Source organism: Furipterus horrens, unplaced genomic scaffold (genome assembly GCF_987537825.1).
Source record: "Furipterus horrens unplaced genomic scaffold, mFurHor1.1.pri manual_scaffold_17, whole genome shotgun sequence".
In the NCBI taxonomy this organism is placed as follows: Eukaryota; Metazoa; Chordata; class Mammalia; order Chiroptera; family Furipteridae; genus Furipterus; species Furipterus horrens.
Window position 1 is genome coordinate 105,700,545 of NW_028327187.1, and position 12,095 is coordinate 105,712,639.

Below are 12,095 nucleotides of genomic sequence, written 5' to 3' on the forward strand. Positions count from 1 at the left end.
CAAGGGTCTAGCCAGAGGCAGCCGGGAATATAGGCGCGGTCTCCGGTCTGTGGCCCGCACTACTGAGCATGGACATGCATATTAATTAAAACAGAAGGAAGATGGAATGGGGCGAGGAGGAGGAAAGGGAAGAGGTGGAAGGGAAAGAGAGGGGAAGAGAAGGAGAGGGAGAGGGAAATGGGTGGGAGAACGCGACTCTGGGAGGTATTACTCCCCAATGCCAAGCGGCCCTGCACTTCTCAAACTGAACTTGGGAACTTGCACGTTGGAAACAGGAAGTCGTGGGCTGGGAAATCTTCTCTTTAGGTTTCTCTCCTCCCTTCCCCCCACACCAGACCTTCCTTTCTGTATTCCCTCAGAAACACCTGAAACTGCGCGCTGCCCAGCTCGGGGGTGCAACTGCTCTGCTCTGCCTGCGCTCCCTAGGTCCTTCTCTCCATCCGTACTCTCACCCACTTTCTCTGCTCACCCTCTTTATTCCCCACACCGCTCACTGCTTCCAAAGGCTCCCCTTGGGCGCCTAGGTTCACTGGCAGCTTCAGCCAACACCTCCCTCCACCACTCCGTATTGCCTTCCCCAGGAGGTACATATTGGGAGGGGCTAGAAATTCCCCAGCTACACTCCACTCGTGCCCTTCCCCCAGCATCTTAATTTTTGCTTGCGGATACGCCGCAGCTCTGCAGCGCTTTGCTGATTCACGATGATCGCGGAGCGAAAAGCCTCATTGACTTGTGCCCCTGCAAGCGGCAAGGCAAGCGCGAGTGGCTGCTAGGGCACAGGCTTTGGGAAACCACCCACCTCTGCAGCCAAGGTGCTAAGTGGCAGGGTGGATGCCCTGCGTGGCTCTCGGTGGGGCAGACTGAAAGACCGGAGGGGGGGCGGGTGCGGCGGCAGTGGGAAATGCGAGCGTAGTTCTCTGCGGCTGAGCCAGCGGCAGCTGGTGGGTGGGCACTTCCCAGGAGGCCTAAAGTCGGTCTCTGCGCGGGGACCAAACAGAGATGTTTCATGTGCCCTGATGCTGGCGCAGCGGCAGAAGTAAGAGAAAAGAAACCAACCCACAGGTCTCTTTGGCAGCCTTTCACATTCCGCCGAAGCTCTTTTTTATTCTGAAGTCTTTGCCCCTCCAAATGGTTCCCTCCTAACCTTGGATCTCTCTCATCCCTAGAATTTCCGGCCTTTTAATGTTATCCCTCATGCAGTCGTTCCCCTCTCTCTGCGCCTGGGCTGAATCTTAGATCGGGAGAAACCCAGCATTGCTCAGCCGACCGGGGTGGGAGTGTTGTCCTCCCACATAGAAAGGGCCTTTCCTTCGAGACTGAGGCATTTGCTTCTAGTTCTCCCAACTCTTCCTAATTGTCCTTATGTATGTTTGGGGAAACTTCTACCCTGCCTGCTTTAATTTCGAGACACACAATGGCCTGAGAGTTGATCTTTCTGCCACTTTTTATGGCTGGCAATCCAGTTAGTACGTATTGTCAAAATTGAGTTGGAGCCAGAGAGACAGGATTTTGTCTCCTCCTAGTTTTTCTCCTCGTTTGATTAGACATTCAGGGCCGCTTTGCCACATTTGAATACTTGAGCTTACATTTGGGACAATGACCTTGAGAATGGAGCTTCCATCAGTACATTTGTAAATTATTGCTTTTTTCTGATTAAAAATTAATACATACTAATTGTAGAAAAATTTAAAAATAACAAGAAAAGGAAGGAAACCAATGGACACTTGTTTCCCCTGAACTCCCACCATCTTTCAAAGGTAATCTCTGTTTATGTTATGGCACAGGTGCACAGCATAATACAGAGGTTAGGGCTATTGGTTCCATAGCCATTATGCTGAACCCCTGCTCCACTAGTTACTATGATGTGTTGAGTAACTTAACCTCTTTATGCCACACTCTTCTCTTCTGGAAAATGGCAATATTGGTGAGGATTGAGTAGGTCAAAAGATGTAAGTCACTTAAAACATGGCCCAGAATATCATAAATACCTAGCAAATGATATTTGTTATAATTCTAGTCTTTTCTAAATACGTAGTTGTGAAAGAGAAAATCAGTTCCTGCCACCCAGAAACTGGCCTGGTATTGCCAGCTGGGACTTGGTGTTGCTAAGAGCTGCCGTGGGTCTCACATCTAAGCTTTGGTCTCTTATTGAACAAAAACCATTTGCCACAACACCGATGTCAGATAACGTCACTCTGCAACTGGGATGAATCCAGACAAAAGACCACTTCATTATCATGTTTGAACACAGACAAAACGTGAAAGCTTCTCCGAACCACAAAAAATGACCAAACATGTCCCTACCCTGGCTAATATGAGTGACTTTTGTGGTTTTTAAAAGAAACAAATCACAGCTTTAGCTTCAGTCTAGTCTTTTTCCCCCTCTAGATAAAGATTTATTAAGGAACTCAATCATAAAACTACTTCTGCAGCCTGATAGCAGCCAATCCAGAGCAAGCCCCGCTGCCTTAAGCCCCTTCCTTAAAATTACTTAATGTAAGCTGAAATCTTATAAGTCCCTCCTGACACCTTATTGAGACACCCCTGAGTTCTCTATGGTGAATGCTCTCCCTTACTGCAATGAAAAATAAACCCAGCTTGTTCAATTACTGGTGTGTTCTTGGTGCTCTTTGGCAGGAGGACTTTGGCAATGTATATAAAATGTTTATACACTTTTTTTTCTTCTAAAATTGAGGGTCATAATAAACATTCTGTTTGGCAACCATTTTTTTCCATTAAATAGATCGTGAGCATTTTCTCATGTCAATTAATATTGCTAATAAACATTTGAATAGCTGCATAGAATTCCATCATATGGCTGATACTTCATTTATGTAATATATACCGTATTGTTGGACATTTAGTTTTTAAAAAGTTTGAACTAATATAAATAACACTGAGTTGGACATCCTGTACATAAATCTGTGACTGCATCTCTATTTTCTTAGGGTCAAATATTCATCACTACATTTTAAATAGACTATTCCTAACAGATGCCTTTCTAATTATTGTTAAATAGTAAGGGACAAGGGCATTCCTTCATAGGGTTTAAATTTGTTGACAAAAATAAATGAAGTAGTCTCACTGGAAGGGGGGGCAGGTTTCTATCATCTGTTACCTTTGGAATCATTCTCTTGACTCAGTCTTGCTCAGAGATGCCAAAGAGATTGATCATGGTGTGGAGAGAGTGGGGACTCAAAAGGAAAGGTTAGAAACAAAGGTCTGTTTTTGTCTACCAAGTTTGTCAAGCACTACCTTTCAATAATCAATCCCACCACCATTTTCTGCCAGAAAAAGAAACAAAATCTTTTTTCATGCATATATCTTAAATCTAAACAGGTCTATGTCAACTATGAAATGACTATGCAGAGCAGGATCATGCAAAGAACACTTGGGCAACTGCAGTTGAGGCTTGCACTTAGTATGGTGTGTTTATCATTACTTTATACTTTCCTGATCTCTGAACACTGAAATATTTTTAAAAGCTGAGTGTTTCTGCCATTCTAAAAGATCTAGGTAAGATCTCTTGGAGAATAGAAACACATGCAGGGAAGGCTAATGTATAGCAAGGATTATTCTTTCAACAGTGGGGAAGCTCCCCTGACAAACATCAGCATTACCTTGAGTGGGGATGTTTTCGTGAAATTTCTACTGGGACTTAGCCCTGTTTTTACCAAGAGGCTGTTTTATACAGAACAACACTATACTCTCAAACATTTATCCAAAGGGAGACTACTGAAGATAGTTTAAATTTGCCGTTGAAGAGAGAACACATGTGTGACAAATCTTAATAGGCTGTTTAAGGTGAAGAAACACACTTATGTGTAGATGATTCCTACTCAAAAGTAGGAATGATATCCTGATTGGATATCCAAGCCTTTCCGGATATTCTGCCAACTCAGTCAGCTCTCAATATTGTCATGAATCCTTTAGAAGAATGATCCATCATGCCATAAGGAAAAAAGTAATGTGAAATCATTTTTCTGAATAAACATAAGACTCAAGGCTAAGAGAGGTATATTTCATGCATTGATTCTGGGAGAAACACTTTGGAATACACTCTTGGTGTCTGTGCTCATCATGTCACCAGGAGGTTGAGGTGACCAGGTCCAAATCTTAGCTTTGTTTTTCTTCTCCTAACAGAATGCATAGCTTTACCTTCTCTCCACCTTTCAAAATCCTTCCATCCTTTAAGGTTCTTTTAAAATTCTAGCTCACATATCTAATAAGCTTTCTCTGACTGCCACACCAACATTGATTAATTTAACTCTAGTGAGTGATTTTATTAGAGTGATTTCAGTGAGCAAGTTCCCACTGTGGTCGACAACTAGGAGAAATGGAGCAAGGGATTCCCTGCTTTTGAGGAATTTGAAGTCTAGTAGGGTTGAATAAATCTATGGAGGATTAAAATATAAGTCCAACTAAAGGAAATGCTGGAGGAGAGGTCACAGCAATCTGTGAAAGCTCAAAAAAGGCATAGATAATATCTGGTTTGTCTCTAGTCTTAGAATACCTTTAGCCTAGAGTTAGCATCTTGCTGTTTTAAACTTCTTTGTTATCTAATGTTATATATATATGATCTATAAATATCTATATCTATAAATATAATATATGTAAATATTACATATCTGTTTTTTTATAGCCTTTTGATTCCTGTGCCGGACTGGTTAAGGTCCCCTTCTCTCTTCTCTTGGGATAGTCCTAAAGTTTTGAGCTTGGCCAAAGAAGGTTATAACTCATTCTGGGACTTCCTGAGTAATGCCACTTTCTTGATGTTAAACTAAGTGCAACTGAGGTTTTTCATTAAGTTAAACTAGTTTTTCTTCCACTGCATCTAAATGAGGATAGTTTAGGTATATTATTCAGTTTCAGCATCAGGGACAGAGCCATTTACAGCCCACCCCCCCCACCCCCCCACCCAGTTACTCCTTCCCCTCCCATTCCCCTTCACTTGGTTTTAGAGAAATTTTAGATCTAAGGAGGTTATTTAAACTAATACAATCCAGGGGATCAATAATCTTTACCTAATCCAGGACAATTAAAATGGAAAGAAATTTAGATTAGTGGACCACTAAAGCCAATACATATGTTCATATTTAAAATTGTGCCTTGTGATATGTTTGTGTGGGGAGGAGGACATTTAAAGGTAAATGTTATAACTGACTCTAAAACAAAATCTTTTGAATTTTAGGAGTAATTGTGCCAAAGACTTATAGAAATGAGAGAAAAGGGGGAAAAGGACATTTGTGTGTGATTTATGTGCTAAGTTTAGCCCTAGGCACTTTCACAGATCTTGCCCTGTGTAATTTGCAAAATTACTCTATAGGCTGTTAAGTATTGTCAAACCCATTTTAAAGAGACGAAACTGAGGATTAAGGATGTTAAATATCTTGTATAGAGTTATCTATAATGGAAGTATAAATAGAACCAAACCTATCTGATATCAGAATCCATGTTTTTCTTTTTCTTTTTATTTAATCCCTTACCTTCGTTCACCAAGCCCCCCAAACCCCTCCCCCTCTGACAGCTGTCAGTCTGCTCTGTATCTATGAGTCTGTTTCTATATTCTTTGTTAAGTTTATTTTGTTCATTAGATTCCACATGTAAGTGAAATTATATTATACTGGTTTGTCTCTGACTGGTTTACCTCACTTAGCATAATGCTGTCCAGGTGTTACTGAGCAAAGCGGGGCTCATTCAAATGGCACCTTGGTGTAAGACCCAACAATTAGTGCTCAGGTCTTTAATTACAATATTCCAACCTTGGCAGGGCAGGAGCACTTCAGCTCAGAGCCCTGCTCTCCCATGAGACCCAGCAATTCCCTTGCTCCCCAAAAGGCTATAAACCAAAACCAAGCCCAATAGTCCTCCACCCCTTATCTGTCAGCTCTCTCCTTCAGGATCTGGGGTATGTTGCCTTCAGCCTCTGTGTAATAGTCCAGGAAAGCATGTGCCGTGTTACACTGGGTCATGGTGACGTCCAGGAAAGGCACACGTCCTAAGAGAGTGTCCTCTCCATATGTCCCGAGTTCCAAGAGTCCAGACAGAGTCCAGGTCTGCAAGGCAGAGTCCTTAGTGGCTTCAGAGCCAGCTAGAGTGGGCATGCTCAAAGCAGCAGCGTGCCTGCTTTCTTACTACACCAGGACGCATGGCCGGATCCTGACTACAAAGTGGATAACTACTTCTTCACGCTAGAATCCAGACAAGGACTGCAGAAGTTTTGCCATCTGCAAAAAAAGTGGTTGCCATCTGCAACCTGCTGCTCCATCATGCTCCTCTAACATGCTCCTTCCATCGCGCTTCTTCTCATCGAGGACAGCAGGGCCCTTCTTCATCCTTTCAAACAGCATGGCCCCTTCCTTACGTCTCCCCCTTATTTTAATGCTGACCCGGAGAACCATACCTCATTCTATGCGAAGTCTCTTAAGCTGTATCATTCACCCTTTTACTGGCCTTTTCCCAGGCAGAAGCGCAGCTATTATGTAGCCACCAGCCTGCCACAGATATGCAAAGTATCTTAAAAGCTGTACTATGTCCTTCCCCCATCCCCTAAACCATGAGCTTTGGGGACTTTGGGGACCCTGCTGTTACATAGGTCCATCCATGTTGCAAAAGGTAAGATTTCCTTCTTTTTTTTTACTGCCAAGTAGTGTACACGGACAATAGTATGGTGATCACCTGAGGGAAATGGGGGTGGGGGGGGTAAAAGAGTAAAGGGGAGATAAATGGTGATGGAAGGAGACTTGAATTGGGGTGGTGAACACACAATACAACATATAGATGATGTATTACAGAATTGTACACCTGAAACTATTTAATCTTATTAAACAATGTCACCCAATAAATTTAGTTAAAAAAAGAATTCATGGTTTTCTGTCAATCATTTTTTTAGCCCCAAAATTACTTGTTTTCTCTTCTAAAATGTCTTGACTGTACATTATAATGTGTCAAAAGCATTTTAATCATATAACATTATATGCCACAAATATTATAAAAATTTAATGATAATTTTCTACTTTTTATTCATTTAATAATGTTGTGAAGTGGCAATATTGTGGCCTAGCCATTTATCAGTTTTTCAGTATTTGGATTCATTTCTGATGTTGGTATTCTTTAGTGGAGCCTGTGGACCAACAAAAGTATTATTATGGAATCCAAAGTGTTTGCTGATCTAATCCAACCCACTTTTTTTGCAGATGGCAAAACTTCTGCAGTCCTTGTCTGGATTCTAGCATGAAAAAAATCCCTCAAAATGTTAAAATGGAAAACTGTCAAGTAGTTCCAAAATACATAAGAGAAAAAGCAACCAAACAGACTCTGATCTTCTGCCTGTTGAAATTCGTCCATTTCTTTTTTTTAAATTATTTATTTGTTTATTTATTTATTTATTTTTAGAGAGAGGGGAAAGGAGAAAGAGAGGGAGAGAAACATCACTGTGTGGTTGCCTCTCACTCGTGCCCCCAACTGGGGACTTGATGTGCAACCTAGTCATGTGCCCTGACTGGGAATTGAACCAGCAACACTTGGCTCGCAGGTCGATGCTCAATCTACTGAGCCACAGCAGCCAGGACTCTAAATTTGTCCATTTCTTAGTGGTTCAATAGTAGTCATTACACTGAAAAGGGAAAGATTTTTTTACTTCTTTTCCTTTACTGGTATAAAGTGAACAGAGACCGTTATAATCGCCCAATCCATTGTCTTATGTATGAACATAGGGGACATAAGAAAGCAGGGGATTTCCTGATACAACTTTTAGCTTCAGGGCAGTTATTATTTGATGTTTATATATCTAATCCCTTTAAAAATTGTCCTCCAGGGCATAACCTAAGAAGAAAGCACTTCATTCCTTCTGTTAGAGAACTGTGTACTTCTTGCTTTGACTTTTAAAAATGACACAGCTACAAGGAATTCCGTTCCCCATGGCTGATCACTTCCTTCTAGTGAATGGCATTATGGTGGTGAATTAAGAACAAAATCTGATTTTTGTATTAACAAATATTAGAATTGTAGGAAAGTTACATCAGAAGGCAGCTCCTAGGAGAGGTTCAATGAGAACAGGGAAAAAAAATTCAAGGTTTATTTTTCAGACAAAGCACAGGACTTTGCATTTCTAGGCCTGCTTTGCTTCCACCTTCAGGCATCTTCTGAATATTATAAAGGGGATTATTCTGCACAGGGGAAAGTCTGTTCCACCTCAAGTGGCAAGGTTTAGCCTCAGGTGAATGCTATTACCTCCTGTAGGGTGCCAAGCAACAGAAACTAGTTTGGTTACTGGCCAGGCCATTAGCAAACGAGGTCTTCCATCTAGCTGGGTCTCATCTCTGCATTTCAGATTTGTGTTCACAAAATCAGAATAATAAAGATGATGATGGTATTTCTCTGGTAAGGAGATTTTCAGATGCAAAACCTGCTGATGAATATAAAGTGCTTTGAAACAACCACACCCATTATTTGGCCTGATAGATCCAAGGCACTTGGCTAAAAGTGGAGCATGAAGACTGTTAAAGACCTTGCCTTTGAGGTGTCCCCAGTGCAGTGAACTGAGGCCAACAAGTGAAACAACAAAACTGTATAGTGTGGCAAGAACATTGGTGCTGTGTGGCCAGTGAGAAGGTTCCCCTAACACAGGCCAAAAGGCAGAGGTAGGGATTGGAAAAGCTTTTAAAGAGGATTTATAGAGATGCTGTCTGGTGCTCCATCCTTATCCTCTCAGCCCATGGTAGAAGCTCACTCTAGGTAGATCCCACATATGTTGGTGGCTTCCTGCCTCTCTCTGTCTGAGATATTCTCTGGGCATGGAGCAGGCAGGAAGTGTCAGGGAGCTAGCACCTCTAGGAGAGACCCCCAAACTCCTTTGCCTCTCTGTGGGACAACTCAGAGATATGCGTGACAAGGTTCTGGAAGACTTCCCTGTAGAATTGTCCCTCAGTTACCCACTGCAGTAACCTGCTCAGGAGCACACCCTGTGTTGACTTTTCTCTCCTATCTACCTTCTCTGCTCCCTGCCTTTGTTTTCTGGGACTCCCCTCCAAAATAAACCACTTGCACCCACATCTTTGTTCAGGATTTGTCTTTAGGAGAACCCAACCTTAGACAGGAGGTGGAGATGATATCCTGATGGAGTCTCAAAGGTTAGTAGTTTGTGAGCCTAGTGAGTTTAATGGTACATAAGTTACATCTCAGTTAAGCTTTTTGAGGAAAGAAAAATTAGTCAACCCACCATGGAGGGAAAGAATATTTCAGACGGAGGGAATAACATTGGAACTTATGAGGCTAGGATAGAGAACTTAGCTTGTTTTGGGAACTACACATTGTTCAGATTGGATAGACAGCAGTTTGGAAAAGCAGATAGGGGCTGGGTTAAAAAGGGACTTACAAGCTTGGATAAAGAGCTGAGTGTTTATTCTGAAGGTGATAGGGAACCATTTTAGGGCTTTAAACAGATGAGTTTATTGCCGGGTTTATGTTTTATAAAGTAATTTGGGTGGCCTCATGGAAGGTGGATAAAAGGAGGGCAAGCCTAGAGGCAAAGAGACCAGTTAGGAGGTCATGATACTAATTAGGACAAGAAGAGATTAGGGCCTGAAGCAAGGTCGAGACCAGTAGGATGGAGGCAAAGGGAAGGACTGATACGTTTTTAGGGAGATACAGCTGGCAGGACCGAGGTGACTGAAGAACGGAGCTAAGATTCTGCGTCATGGTTTCTGACGACATAGTATCATTCCACAGAGCTATGTTAAACCATATCCAACCCTAGAGATGGTAGTTTATTTTTACCAAATTGTACTGGAGATCAGAGCTTCTGAGGGAGAAGAAGAAGAAAAGATGAACTCTGTTAAGCTCTAAGTTACAACAAAGTGGGGTTGAATGTAGTGGTTTGGACATGAGAGCTGGACGAGAGAGGTTAGTGGCCTGAAGGCGTCCACAAGGTAGAGGCTAAAATCCATTAGGTTAAATACATCACATGGTCATTCTTGGGGATTAATAAATGTCCTTGCTCCCAAGGGAATTGAGTTTTATCTTAGGGCTAGTTGATTAAATGAGACAACTTCATTTGGAGGACAAGGTAAGGAGATATATGAAGAGGTTGGGGTAGGGGAGGAAAATTAAATGTATGGCCCTCATGGGTGAGACTCCCCAGAAACTTCTCTCTTTGGTTCATCTTAATTCTCTTCATCTTTATGATGTACCCCTGGGGACTTTCCTTCTGTTGGCCCTCTAGAACCCATCCACCTCTGAGGGTGACCAAAGACATACCCTCTAGACATAGGCCTCCATTTCCTGGTAGCAGCTTATACTTCTGTTAGGAAACACATGCACACACATGCCACATGCACATACTTTAATTTACACAATTAGAAACCACATTGGAGAAAACAGGCACCAACGTTTTACAGTATTACACACGCACTCTTTCACTGACACCTGTGTCGGGGCACTGTAAATATGAGACCACTTTGATACAATATTTTTAGTCCTATGATGAATTATGCTGCTATGAACATTCATGTACCAGTTTTTGTATGGATATATATATTCTCATTCCTCTTGGGTTTATACCTACCAGTGGAATAGGTGGGTTATATGGTAACTATGCTTAACATTTTGAGACACTACTGAATTATTTCCAAAGAACCTGAACCATTTTACATTCCCAGAAGCAATGTATTTGTTTGTTTGCTTGCTTGTTTTAATTGTTATATATGCTGTTATTTTTTCTAAAAATGTTACTTGAAAACCCCCATAGTATCCTAATAAGAATTATGATAATGAGACTGACTAGAAAATATACCAGATTGGACCAATGTATTGCTTAGATAGCTGTGGGAAGCTCTTGTTCAGGGATACAGGAATTTCAGATTGTGATGTCCACATCCTGCTGTGGAAGCCCAAACCTGTGGAATTTGCAATTTGGGGGAATTCTTTTAAGCCATGGACCAGTAAATATGGAATATGGGGACCACTGTGATGGTCTCTGTTTTTAGACTCAGAAGGGGCAAGAAAGTGGGAGAGGCCAAAAGGAGCTGAAAGTCTCAAACAGTGGTGGGAAGGCCACAAAGACATCATATTTATAGTTTTCACGGTTGCCAGAGCGGTAGCCTGAGGTACAATAGTGGGTCTGGTTTGTACCCACTTGGAAGCTTGCCCAATTCACTTCTTCCCTTATCTCCAGCTCAAACTAGTCTCCCCATTTTATGGCTTCAAGTTCCACCCTACATTTATCCAACCACTACCCATCACTCTGGCCAGTGGGTGGTGAGGAAAAGTCGGAAATGGGAGAAAGAGAAAAATGAGAACACGTGTTCATGACCCTTCCCCCACTTCTTTGCCTCCTATTTATTATTAGTTCAGTAAGCATTCTGTTTAATTTGCCTCACCTGAAGTGATAACACTTTGGTCTCTATAAAATTGTAGTTATCATTTAAGGCATGGTAATGAACTCCCCTGTAGAACAATAAAGGTGAAATAAGGTCGTGACAAAACCCCTCAGGAAGGAGTATTAACTAATGTTATTAAGTGATACTTTCTTAGTGCAAGTTCCCTCCACTGTAATATTTCATTAGTAGCAGCCATTGGGAGTTAAAAGAAGAGAAATACCTTTTTATTTCTCTGGCTCGGTCTCCTGGTACTCATAAAGGAATGTAGGTTATGCTTTATGATGCCAAAAGCCATCGGTCAATCCAGTCAACTTGATAATAGAACAACAATCAACCACATGATTTGACATTATATAGGCAAAACAGCCAATCGTTTGACTGAAATATTCACATGCAAATCAGTTATTTTGATAGCTTATGGGCACAGTCCAAGTCAATATTTAAATAGTAATTAAAAATCATTAATCAGAACCATATTTGTTGATTGCATCATATAGGAGTTTTTCTCATTTAACAGAGGGCTTTGCATCAATCCCAACTTAGAAATTAGTAAATGCAGATTCTTCCTGAACAGTAGAAAGGAAGTAAATATATAAGAAGGGGCTAGAGGCAGAAAGCAACTTAAAGATGACTTTGAAAACTGAGGTAGTGGTAATTCTTTAGTGGTGATAAGTCATCTGTGCAAGAGATGGCTGTTGAAAGTCCAAATGTTGGAGA